Source organism: Bison bison, unplaced genomic scaffold (genome assembly GCF_000754665.1).
Source record: "Bison bison bison isolate TAMUID 2011002044 unplaced genomic scaffold, Bison_UMD1.0 scf7180017864304, whole genome shotgun sequence".
NCBI lineage: Eukaryota > Metazoa > Chordata > Mammalia > Artiodactyla > Bovidae > Bison > Bison bison.
The window spans coordinates 5,188,328-5,202,489 of record NW_011494876.1 but is presented as its reverse complement, the minus strand read 5'-3'; positions in this window follow the sequence as shown (position 1 = coordinate 5,202,489).

Genomic DNA, 14,162 nt, shown 5'->3' with positions numbered 1-14,162 from the left:
AGGCACTTACTTGATCTTCATCTTTGCAAGTCTGATAGTGTTTGTTCTATCCATGTTCATACAATAAATATTTATCAGGCAATTACTGTGTGCCAGGTTTTGCCTTAGAAATTTGGAATACATCTCTAAACAAAACAGATGAGGTAGGAGGTGGAACAGGGTGGAGGAGACCACAAACCCATGTTTAAGGAAAGGGAGGTGACACGTATGAGAATATGTAATAGTGGTTGTTCAGTCACTCAGTCATGTTTGACTTTTGTGACCCCAATGGAATGCAGAATGCTAGACTTCCGTGACCTTCACCATCTCCCAGAGCTTGCTCAGACTCATGTCCCTCAAGTCGGTGATGCCATCCAACCATCTGGTCCTCTGTTGTCCTCTTCTCCTCCAGCCTTCAATCTTTCCCAGCATCAGGGTCTTTACAAATGAGTCAGCTCTTCTCATCAGGTGGTTAAATTATTGGAGTTTCAGCTTCAGCATCCATCTTTCCAATGAATATTCAGGATTGATTTCTTTTAGGATTGACTGGCTTGATCTCCTTGCAGTCCAAGGGACTCTCAAGAGTCTTTTCCAACACTACAGTTCAAAAGCATCAATTATTTGGCACTCAGCTTCCTTATAGCCCAACTCTCACATCCATTCCTGACTACTGGAAAAACCATAGCTTTGACTATATAGACCTTGGCCAGCAAAGTAATGTCTCTGCTTTAGTATGCTGTCTAGGTTGGTCATAGCTTTTCTTCCAAGGAGCAAATGTCTTTTAATTTCATGGCTGCAGTCACCATCTGCAGTGATTTTGTGCCCAAGAGAATAATGTCTCTTACTATTTCCATTGTTTCCCCATCTATTTGCCATGAAGTGATAGACCGGATGCCATGATCTTAGTTTTTTAAATGTTGAGTTTTAAGCCAGCTTTTTCACTCTCCTCTTTAACCTGCATCAAGAGGCTCTTCAGTTCCTCTTGATTTTCTGCCATAAAGGTGGTGTCATCTGCATATCTGAGGTTATTGATGTTTCTCCCAGCAATCTTGATTCCAGCTTGTGCTTCATCCAGCCCAGCAATTCACATGACGTACTTTGCATCTAAGTTAAATAAGTAATCAGGATGACAATATATACCCTTGATATACTCCTTTCCCAGTTTTGAATCAGGTGATTGTTCCATGTCTAGTTCTAATGATTGCTTCTTTACCTGCATACAGATTTGTCAGGAGGCAGGTAAGGTGGTCTGGTATTCCCATGTCTTTAAGAATTTTCCACAGTTTATTGTGATCCACACAGTCAAAGGCTTTAGTGTAGTCAGTGAAGCAAAAGTAGATGTTTTTCTGGTATTCTCTTTAATCTGATTCTGCTTTCTCTATGATCCTGTGGATGTTGGCAGTTTGATCTCTGGTTCTTCTACCTTTTCTAAATCCAGTTTGAACATCTGGAAGTTCTCAGTTTACATACTGTTGAAGCCTAGCTTGAAGGATTTTGAGTATTACTTTGCTAGCATGTGACAGCACTCTTGCCTGGAAAATCCCATGGACGGAGGAGCCTGGTAGGCTGCAGTCCATGGGGTCGCTAGGAGTCGGACATGACTGAGCGACTTCACTTTCACTTTTCACTCTCATGCATTGGAGAAGGAAATGGCAACCCACTCCAGTGTTCTTGCCTGGAGAATCCCATGGACAGGGAGCCTGGTGGGCTGCCGTCTATAGGGTCGCACAGAGTCGGACACGACTGAAGTGACTCAGCAGCAGCAGCAGCATGTGAAATGAGTGCAATTGTGTGGTAGTTTTAACATTCTTTGGCATTGCCTTTCTTTGGGATTGGGATAAAAACTGACCTTTTCTAGTCCTGTGACCACTGCTGAGTTTTCTAAGTTTGCTGGCATATTGAGTGCAGCACTTTCACAGCATCATCTTTAAGGACTTGAAATAGCTCAGCTGGAATTTCATTACCTCCACTAGCTTTTTCATAGTGATGCTTCCTAATGCCCACTTGACTTCACACTCCAAGATGTCTGGTTTTAGGTGAGTGATCACACCATCGAGGTTATCTGAGTCATGAAAATCATTTTTGTATAGTTCTTCTGTGTATTCTTGCCACCTCTTCTTAATATCTTCTGCTTCTGTTAGGTCCATACCGTTTCTGTCCTTTATTGTGCTCATCTTTGTATGAAATGTTCCCTTGGTATCTCTAATTTTCTTGAAGAGATCTCTAGGCTTTCCCTTTCCTCTATTTCTTTGCATTGTTCACTTAGGAAGGGTTTCTTATCTCTCCTTGCTATTCTTTGGAACTTTGCATTCAGATGGGTATATCTTTCCTTTTCTCCTTTGCCTTTCACTTCTCTTCTTTTCTCAGCTATTTGTAAGGCCTCCTCAGACAACCATTTTGCCTTCTTGCATTTCTTTTTCTCGGGGATGGTTTTGATCACCGTCTCCTGTACAGTGTTATAAACCTCCATCCATAGTTCTTCAGGCACTCTATCAGATCTAATCCTTTGAATCTGTTTGTCACTTTCACTGTATATTGTAAGGGATTTTATTTAGGTCATACCTGAATGGCCTAGTGGTTTTTCCCTTTCTTAAATATAAGTCTGAATTTTGCAATAAGGAGTTCATGATCTGAGCCACAGTCAGCTCCCGGTCTTATATTTTGACCGTTTAGAGCGTCTCCATTTTCTGCTGCAAAGAATATAATCAATCTAATTTCAGTGTTGACCATCTGGTGATGTCCATGTGTAGAGTCATCTTTTGTATTGTTGGAAGAGAGTATTCACTATGACTAGTGTGTTCTCTTGACAAAATTCTGTTAGCTTTTGCCATGCTTCATTTTGTACTCCATGGCCAAACTTGCCTGTAACTCTAGGTATCTCTTGACTTTCTATTTCTGCATTCTAGTCCCCTATGATGAAAAGAGCATGCTTTTTTGGTGTTAGTTCTAGAAGGTCTTGTAGGTCTTCGTAGAACCATTCAACTTCAGCTTCTCCAGCATTAGTGGTTGGGGCATAGACTTGGATTACTGTGAGATTGAATGGTTTGCCTTGGAAACAAACCAAAATCATCCTGTTGTTTTTGAGATTGCACCCAAGTACTGCATTTTGGACTCTTGTTGACTATGAGGGCTACTCCATATCTTCTAAGGGATTCCTGCCCACAGTAGTAGATATAATGGTCATCTGAATTAAATTTGCCCATTCCCATCCATTTCAGTTCACTGATTCCTAAAATATCAATGTTCACTCTTGCCATCTCCTGTTTGACCACTTCCAATTTACCTTGATTCATGAACCTAACATTCTAGGTTCCTATTGAATATTGTTTTTTACAGCATTGGACTTTACTTTCTATTGTTTTCCCTTTGACTCAGCTTCTTCATTCCTTCCATAGCTATTTCTCCACTCTTCTCCAGTAGCATATTAGGCACCTACTGACCTGAGGAGTTCATTTTTCAGTGTCATATCCTTTTCATACTATTCATGGGGTTTCAAGGCAAGAATAGTAGCTTGCCATTCCCTTCTCCAGTGAATAACATTTTTTCAACTCTCCACCATGACCTATCTGTCTTGGGTGCCCCTACATGTAATGTAATAATAGAGATGGGTGAAATGGAGAATATGTAACCTATTAACAGAAGGCATTCTCTACCAAGTCATATGGGGCAATATGAGCTCAGTCTACCCAGATCTTCTGATTTTTCAAGAGACAGTGAAAAATAAAGACTGGTGTATGAAATTTCTAGAATTTTAATGTTAGTAAGTCGTTCCAACATTATCAAAACACTCTGAGGGAAAGAGTCAAGGGACCTAATTCAACCACAGTTTGCCATTATACAATGTCTAAATGTTTACTAGAAAACAAAATTTCTGGATGACATGAGCAAAAGTAGGGATATGATACTGTTGCTGTTGAATCACTAAGTCATGTACAACTGCTTTGCGACTCCACGAACTGCAGCCCACCAGGCTTCTCTGTCCATGGGATTTCCCAGGCAAGAATAGTGGAGTGTGTTGTCATTTCTCCTCCAGGGGATCTTCCTAAACCTGGCATACAGTAATTGCTTGATATATTTTTATTGTATGAACACGTATAGAACAAGTACCATTAGACTTGCAAACATGAAGATCAAGTAAGAAAGGACATGATAAGCGAGGTCTAAATGATAAAGTAACACTTTAGCTAAGGTGGGGAAAGATGAGATGTTCATATATAAATCTCAGAGGTATTCACAGAAAGCTCCGCTGTCATCTTAGTGTTACTAATGAGCTTGTACACTAATAGATGCCTATATTTTTTAATGTTATAATGTTTTTAAGGCTTGCCACAAAAATCTTTGAGAAATAGAGTAGAAAAAAATGGTATCTGGAAGAAATTGAAATCTTCTGCATTTCAATAACATGAATTTACAATCAAGTACACAATATTCTGGATAATTTTTGCCCTTTCCTTTTACTGAAATAAAGCAATTATGGTATTTTTTAGAAATAGATGGAAATAGGGACTTCCCTAGTGGTCTAGTGGGTAATTGCTTCCAGTGCTGGGGTTGAGGGTTCAGTCCCTTTTTTGGGAACTATGATCCCTCGTTTGGGAACTATGATCCCATGTGACTTGCAGCATGACCAAAAGTCAACAACAACAATAATAAAATATACCCCATGTATGTCAGCTAGAAGCAAGGACCATATTATACATTTCTCTGGTACTAGTTCTGAGCATACTATGTAGTATTTCAGTGAATAATGGATAAACAAGTGAAAACTACCCTTTAAAAATAGATGGAATTAGAAGCAGATAAAGATATAGAGATACAGATATGTCCTAAACTCAGATTCTTGATTTTGGTGATTTAAATATGAGAGCTATTGGAAATTCTCTGGTGGTCTAGTAGTTAGGACTTAGCTGGGGGGGTGGTTCAATCCCTAAGATCCCAGAAGCCACAAGACATGGCTGAAAAAAATAAAAATAAATAAAAATAAGAGCCATTAATACTCTTGCATGATCAGTGTCCTTGTCATTCTCTTCATCTCCAAAATTATTTATTCTGTTCTAAAATGCAGCTTACAATTAAGAAATAGAAATAATGATGTAGAATGTCTTGCTTCAACAACGTGAACTATGGAGCCAGTAAGATTTAATATACCAGGATTTCAAATTTAAATAAGAAATCATTATGACTGACAGTCTGTAAATGAAGCAGAGTGGGTGTGGATATTTGGTTTAGAAGGTGAATGACATCTGCAGATATAATCACAGGATTAAAATCACGAGGGTATCAGTTAGAATTTGAGTTTTTAGCTGCAGTTTCTTGGTTCAATTTTAACCTTTAGGCAGATTGTTATATCTCTGTAAGGTTTTTATTTTTTAATTTGTAAAATGGAGATAATAAGGTGCACAATTCATCCCACTGGAGAGATAATGAGGTCAAGCAAGTAAAGTTCTGCACATACTATCAATGCTCAAAAAGTGTTAGCTATGGCTATTGCTGGGCCATTTGTCTTCCATATGGCCGCCTCCTGGGAAGGAAATCAACCTGCCTTGAATAGCTCTTCCTTACCCTCAAAATCCACAGGATTCATTGTAGGCCTCAATTTGGGCCAACAGCTGCTTTCTTCAAAGGCAGTTTAACATCACCAGGTGGGTGTTTGTTAAGTCCCTGAAAAATTGCCTTAATGGTCCTTGTATAGGTTCAAATCCTTGGAATTCTGTCTGTGACCTCTTCTCTCAGAAAGGGTAAATCACTTAAATTCTCAGCTTGTTTGCCTGGAGAAAAGAATAAAAAGTCACTTCCCCAACTGTGATATTAATTAGTAGAAGTAAAGTGTTTTGGAAATGCAGAATATGGTTAATTTTTAAAGGGTAAAACATAAATGTTAAGTGCAAAGGAATTTTATCATACTGTGGAGGGAATGTAACTGTTTTAACACTTTTTTTTTTTTTTTCCCCAGCAAAACATGGATGGCAGTGATAATGCTTTGCTTTTGGGAGTCAGGATTCATTTTGAGCAGAGCCAAAAAGAGCTTTGGAAGATGAGGCAAGTTTTTTTTTTTTAATTTATTAATTTCTTTGGCTGGGTTGGGTCTTAGTTACTGCACGCATATGGGATCTTCACTGCATCATCTGAGATATTTCCTTGCGGCACATGGACTTTCTAGCTGTGGCCCTCAGGTTTAGTAGCTGTGGTGAATGGGCTTAGTTGCTCCACTGTGGGATCTTAGTTCCCTGACCAGGGATTGAACTTTTATCCCCTGCATTGCAAGGTGGATTCTTAACCACTGGACCACCAGAGAAGTCTCATGAGGCAAGTTTTTAAAAATTGGAGGGGAAAAAAAAAAGCACTAGGAATTTTACATGATTGCTTTTTCCATGAGATCCCTTTTGTAAAAGTGATTTTTTTTTCCAGTTTCCAAAGATTCCCAGTACTGAATACCTCTAGCTTTTAATATGGGCATAATAGCACTTAAATTTCTTCTTTGTCACAAAGAGGCTCTCTGTTGAGTATTAAATTGCTCATTTTACTTGTGGAAGTGAGGGTCCCTGAGTCACCAAGTCAATGTAATAGATTTTACGATCTGGTTTAGATTGGTGAGGTGTTCCAGAATAATGACTCGCTTAAAGAACTATTTAGCCTTTCAAAATGGAGGCATTATCCATTTGACCAATAAAGTGCACAAAGAAATCCCAAATGAGGGACTCATTGCCATGGCCCTCGTAAAATAACTGTTGCTTATGAGCAAGGAAACTGATCTGTTTGTATTTTTTAAGCGTGCTGATTTTATTATACCAGCCTTTAAAAATCCCCTGTGGAATAAAAGAGCAATACTGTCCCCATTGACTGGAGGAAATCGGGGCTGTTGGGCTTGGTGACTTTTCCTGAGTTTGTGATGGAAGCTAATGAAAGAGCCAAAATTAGAATCACTAAGTTCTTGCACACTCTCCGCTGTGGCTGGCTCTCCTGAACCCCCACCACTCCTGGCAAAAGCACTTCACTTTACTGTTTCCTGTTGGGTTTTGGAGGAGTTCAGCCCCTCCCTGTTCTTTCTCCTTTTGTCTGACCTTCCTAAGACAGGAACATTCATCAAAATCCCCTCTCCAAATGATCTGGTTGGCACTAACCACTTTTAGATTTACCATAAAGCACAGGCTGGTGGCACCCCAGTACTTGGTGGGTTTGTTTCAGAGGGACAGTGTGCCTCCAAAAAGGGACAGACCATGATGAGAAGGGGTAGGGAAAGGGTTCTATGAGAGAAGAATGAAACTAGTTGAGGAAAGGAAAATAAAATCTAAAGAAAGCCTGGAAGAGGAAGTATTAAGGAAAAAGAAACATAGTAACTGATGTTCTCTAGGGACTGGGGGCAGAGCTGGAAATCAAAAGATTTAAATTGCAGGAAAGAGGTTAAAAGAGTAGGAAATGCTCGGTTTCCTGGCTCAGTGAAGAAAGCTGGATAACTTGATGACAATAATGCCCTCGTCAGGACTTAGAGAAATTGAATGCAGTGCTGCCTGGGGCTAGGGGGCGGACTAAGTGGGTCTGTTGGGTTTGGTTTAAGCCACAGGGTTGCAGGCAGTGCAAAAAGTTGAAAGATGAAAGTTGAGAGGCAAGCAGAGGCACAAGGATCTTGGTCAAATGCAGATTCTGGTTTAGCACCCGTGAATGGGGCTTAAGCTTACATTTCTTTTTCTTTTGATTTGTTGTTATTTATTTATTCGGCTGTGCCGGGTCTTATCTGTGGCACGGCAGGGTCTTCAATCTTCGTTGTAGTTTGTGGGATCCTTAGTGGCAGCATGTGAACTCTTAGTTTTGGTATGTGGGATCCAGTTCCCAAACCAGAGATCGAAGCCAGACTCCCTTTATTGGGAGTGTAAAGTCTTAACCACTGGACCACCAGGGAAGTCCCCAAGCCCACATTTCTAACAAGCTTCCAGAAGATGCTGTTGCTACTGGGTCAGTGGATCACATTTTGAATAGCAAAGCCCCAGGCTACACTGTTATATGGAAATATAATGTGAACCACATATGTAATTTATGGTATTCTAGTAGCTATCTTACAAAAATAAAACAAAAATTAATTAATATATTTTATTTAACCTAATTTATAAAAAATATATTTTAACATGAACTCAATATAAAATTATAAGTTTTTTTCCCTCTACTAAATCTTTGGAACCTGATACATATTTCACACTGACAGAACATCTCAATTTGGACCAGCCACATATGGCTGATGGCTTCTGTTTGGAGCAGTGCAGGTCCAGCCAACCTTAGCAAAAACTTAGCCAGTCCAAAAGCTGAGAAAAACTGTGCTTTCACCACCGGAACCCACTTAAGTAGGATCCAAGAATTCCCAGAGCCTTAATGAATTCCCTGCTATGGAACAGAAGTCCTCAAAATATGATTATTCAACAGGATCTCCTGAGGACAAGGTTAAAATACAGATACTTTGGCTTCACCCCACATTATTTTTTTTTAATCTTTTTATTATAAAAATGTTAACAGGGGACTCCCTGGCAGCCCAGTGGTTATCCTGCACTTCCATTGCAGGGAATATGGGTTGGATCCTTGGAAAACTAAAATCTCCCATGCCACAGGGTATGGCCAAAATTTTTTCCCTTTAATATGAGCATCTGTACCCTGAAATAGAGAAACTGGAGTATCAGATGTCTTCTGCCTTTGTAATGCCATTGACGTTTCTGTTAGAGAAACTGGGTTGCCACTCCTCCTTGACTTGGAGGGTTGCTTCCCTATGGCGTTATTTTGCTTATCCTTCTATTTCCTGCATTTCCTGCAAGCTGGCTTTCAATTGCTGAAGAATTCAGGAGATGTAGGTCCCAGAGATTCTAACTGGGGCAGAGGTTCTCACTCCTGGCTCCTCAGGGGAAACAACACAGAGCTTAAAAAATGTCACGTGCCAGGGCCCCTCACCTAGAGCTTCTAATGTAAGGTATGGGGTGCGGTCTGCACAGAAGGCTCTTAAAAAGCTTCTGATGGTTTTAGTAGAGCAAGGGTGGAGAACCACTAGATGAGACTAAGTGGCTTGAAAAAGAGTCAAGGGCTCTGTAAAGATCTGGAAACAGGCCTTCTCTCCCTTTTCACTCACCTAAACAGCCTTGCAAGGTTAGCCTCAGAGAATGCTCAATGCTAAGAATTAGAGTCACCTGGGGAAGTGAAACTACTCTGTCCAGATTCCATGACCAGAGAATCTGATATAATTGTTCTAGGATGGGCTCTGGTATCTTTCAGGTATCCCCTACTTTAATGGTGATTTAATGTATAGCAAGCATTTAATTTAAATATCTCCCAGGATTTAATGGTTTGAGATCTGAGACAGTGCTCCAATTATAATGAACATATCAATCAACTGAGGATTGTGTTAAAGTACAGATTCTGATTTTGCAAGTCTGGATGGATGTCCAGGTTCTTCATTACTATTGAACCCCCAGGTTGTGTTGATGCTGCTGGGACTGGTTTGAGGAGCAAGGGTGTAGATGGAAAATGTCTACTATAGAACCAGAAAGAACTGGCTCTGAACTCTGCTTTTGCAGCTTACTGTCTTGTGTGGCTTTTAGTACTTCACCTCTATGAGCCTTTTTCCTCATCTATGAAATAGGGTTCTATAATGATACCTACCTTTATCCATCCTATGCCAGGTGTTCAGGAAACAGGACCCTCTTATACTGGCTGATATCAGTAGCACAGGAACCTAGTTGGATGTTGAGACTTTTTCCAAGCTCTTATCCACTGATGCTAGATCAGAAATCTGGGGAACTTTGTTTGCTTTTCGGTTGATCCTTTGTTTGAAATCCACACTAGATTTAACCAAGGACTCTTACCTTTAGACCTTTGCACATAACATTCATTCATTGTGCCTGGAATACCCTTTCCCTGGTGGCTCAGATGGTAAAGAATCCCCCTGCAATGTAGGAGACACAGGTTCAATCCATGGGTGGGGAAGATCCCCTGGAGGAGGAAATGGCAACCCTCTGCAGTGTTCTTACGGAGTGCTTAGTAGGTGCCAGACAATGTACAAAGTGCTTATACGTGATCTAATTTAGTACTCAGGCATGTCCACCTCTTAGCAACCACATGGCTTGTACCCTGCCAGGCTCCTCTGTCCATGGGATTCTCCAGGCAAGAGTACTGGAGTGGGTTGCCGTGCCCTTCTCCAAGGGATCTTCCTGACCCAGAGATTGAACCTAGGTCTCCTGAATTGCACACAGAAATTCTTTACCATCTGAGCCACCAAGGAAGTTCCATGGACAGAGGAGCCTGGCAGGCTACAGTCCATGAAGCCGCAAAAGAATCTGATACAACAGAGCAACTGAGCAAAGGGCATGTATGAGGCCAGCATCCGTATTTCTCTTCTTGTTGCCAGGGTTTCTGCTTGGCAAAACAGAATTTCAGGTTATCCATGGCCTGTCTCTTCACTTCTCGTCCTCCTTACCTCGGATTGGTTTCCCTTCCACTCTGCTTTCCCCAGCATTCTGGATGAATTGTCTTTATGTCACTATAAATCACAGCCGGCACCACGTATTTCTATGACTATGCGGAAATAAAAACCCTTTTCTCACCATCTGCCTGACTTGCCTCCATGTCTGAATCTCAGTGGGTTCTTCATGCCACGACTTTCAGGGCTCAGAACACATGCCAAAAGGAAGGCATCTATCCTGAGTTTGAGGGAGAAAGCCTCCTGTTAATATCTTATGAACTACGAGTTCAGATCGTCTATTTTTAGCCCCATGGAACAATTTATACTATACTAAGTCACTTCAGTCGTGTCCGACTCTGTGTGACCCCACAGATGGCAGCCCACCAGGCTCCCCTGTCCCTGGGATTCTCCAGGCAAGAACATTGGAGTGGGCTGCCATTTCCTTCTCCAATGCATGAAAGTGAAAAGTGAAAGTGAAGTCGCTCAGTCGTGTCCGACTCTTAGCAACCCCATGGATTGCAGCCTACCAGGCTCCTCCATCCATGGGATTTTCCAGGCAAGAGTCCTGGAGTGGGGTGCCATTGCCTTCTCCGATGGAACAATTTGGAACCCTATAAATCACATGACCATGTAAACTAAAGTAAAACCACCTCTTTCTCACACTTACAAAAAAGTTTATATTTTTTTTTCTGTTTTCTAAAGTTGACAGACCAAAAAAAAAAAAGTTTGCTATGGCTTTCTGACTTTACAAATGTGTCTTCCAGAGGCTTTCAACATTGTTCCGAGCGTTAACAGTTCACAGTGGAAACTGATTAACAGCATTAATAGTTTTCCAGTTCAACAGCCCTCTCCTGTCTGAATGACTTTTAATATTTGTTTCTTTCCATGCGCTCCCCACTCAGGTGCCTGACTTCCTCTCAGTTTCAAGTTTTTGTTGTGTCTTTTGAGGAATCAAATAAATTAAAAGACTTTTTATTTGTTTCCCAGTAGAGATGTCCTAGGCTAAGTAAAGTGACTGAAAATGCATTTTCTTTTCAAATTAGAGGGGGAGAAAAAAATACTCTATCAGTATTTTCAAAGCAAACTATTTATTCACTGATTCAATAAGCAATTATTGGATGTTTGCTGTGTTAAGAATGTTGTGCTGACTGCTAGGGAGGGCACCTACAGAGATGAAAATAATGAAAATAAAGTCTGTCTCGAAGGACCTGAAAATGTAGGAAGGGAAAGAAATCTACACATATGAGCACCTATAATATGAGCACAAAGTGAAAGATGTTTCTCAAAGCCTTCCGAAGTCCTCTGAGATTTCCCTTGTACACTGTTAACCGTTGTGTTTTTTGTTTTGTTTTTATGGGAGCCCTCCTACACTGGGGGTGGGAATGTGAGCTGGTGCAGCCACTATGGAAGACAGTATGGAAGTTCCTCAGAAAACTAAAAGTAGAACTACCGTATGATCCAGCAATCCCACTCCTGGGCATATACTTGGACAAAACTATAATTCAAAAAGATACATGCCTCTCTATATTAATAGGAGCACTGATCACAATGGCCAACACTTGGAAACAAGCTAAATGTCCACCGGCAGGTGAATGGGAAACCATTGTGACTTAAGCACTTGCCTAACCTATGTCTCCTTGGCAGGGTTATAAGGACTCTGAGGTCACAAGTCTTATTTCACTACCTCTCTGGTTTAAGCAGATTCTAAGGTGCTGGGTGAAAGAATGGGGTGGGGGAGGAGGGTGGGGGAGGAGAGAGCGCGCGCTAATGGCAGAGCGGGGACCTTAAGGGTAAGAAGTTGTTCCTGGGCTCCAGACATTCAAAGCTTCTCTGAAGAGGGAGGTAAAATTTAAGTCAGATTTTCAAGTCTGGGAAGAATAAAATTGACTAAAAACGAGGGAAAAGACACTCAGGCTTAAGAAATGATATGAGGAGAAGAATGGAGGCAGGAAAGTCAGGGCTCAATCTGAGGAATAATTCCTAAGTTTGCTGCTCCTATTAAACCCAAGATAGAGACATTAAGAAGTGTTAAGAGGGTGATTAAGAAGCAGAAACCCTCAGTAGCGGAAATGCCAGTGACTGAGCTGGTAAAAAGCCTGGTGGCGATCCCTCGTTCATTCATTAAGCCAACATGTTTAATTGTACATATCGAGCCCTAATTATATGCATGTTGTAGTCCATGTTCTGAGGGCTCAGCGGTGATCGATTCAGGTTTGTGAGTTTCCTGCCTGCACGGGACTCATGCTCCACTGGAGTAGATAAACCAACAAAACCAGACACATATATCATGCGCTAATTTACTGTGAAAGAGAGAGTGTGCAGTGACAGAAAGTGACCAGGGAATGACACTTTAGCAATGATTCACCTGGACCCCACAGCTGTTGTAAATTATGATTTTGGGTGGATGAAGTATTTCTTTTAATAACTCCAAAAAAAACCAAAGTCATTGTTTTTGGTTGCTTTTCCCAGCTCTCTGCTATTCCAATAACAGAGCAAAAAATTATCTCTTCTGAGAGCTTGAAGAAAAAAATGTCCAAACAGTCGGCCCGTTCATTCTGTGGATCAACAAAATTCCTGCAGTGAAGAGGAATCCAGAAAATGGAATCTTGTTTAACCTTGTTTAATCCAATTCTTCAGTCTTCTGTCATGTATCTTATATGGCTCTTTTGCCCACCCAAATTGCAAATGTGGGAAGAAAGACACCTTCATTACTGAGAACTCAGACATGATGGATGATGATGTAATGATTGATTTGCCATTGCTGGAAAACTGAGCTGTACATGTTAAACCTCATTGGAGAGAAGCAAGATTAAACAAGAATGTGGCTATTAATGTGGTTCGGAGAAACATGAAATAATGTGCCTTTGGAGGCTTTTAATGCATACACAAATGTATAGTTTTATAAACATACTCATAAATAGTTATCAGTCAATCACTCATGTATGCTACAAATACTGCTGAGCACCTACTAAGTTGAAAAAAAAATGTGTATGATGTTGGAATATAGAAAGAAAAACAAGACAGTGAGAACTTGGTTTCAAAGAATGCATGGCTTATAACTGAGGTATGGCATAGACCCAGCAGTCCCCAACCTTTTTGGTACCAGGGTCCGGCTTCATGGAAGACAATTTTTCTGTGGACCAGTGGGCAGTGTGGGTGTGGGTGTGCCTGTGTGTGTAGGCACACATTTTGGGGAAGTGGTTTCTGGATGGCTCAAGTGTATTGCATTTATTGTACACTTCATTTTTATTATTATTACATCAGTTCCACCTCAGATCATCAGGCATTACATCTTGGAGGCTGGGGACCCCTGACATAGACAACAGTGTATAATATAATCCAAAATTAAAGAAATGCTGGATGGAAGACAGGTATCTATAATTTCTGCCTGTCTAGCATATATTCTCTTTATTTTAGTAATAGCAAGTTGATTTTTCTTCAGGGAGCAACAGTCCCCACATCCTCCGTCCATGTGGACTGGATCAGTTTGACTCTCACTTACCCTCAGTTCAGTTCAGTTCAGTCACTCAGTCGTGTCCGACTCTTTGCGACCCCATGAATCGCAGCACGCCAGGCCTCCCTGTCCATCACCAACTCCCGGAGTTCATGCAGACTCACATCCATCGAGTCAGTGATGCCATCCAGCCATCTCATCCTCTGTCGTCCCCTTCTCCTCTTGCCCCCAATCCCTCCCAGCATCAGAGTCTTTTCCAATGAGTCAACTCTTCGCATGAGGTGGCCAAAGTACTGGAGT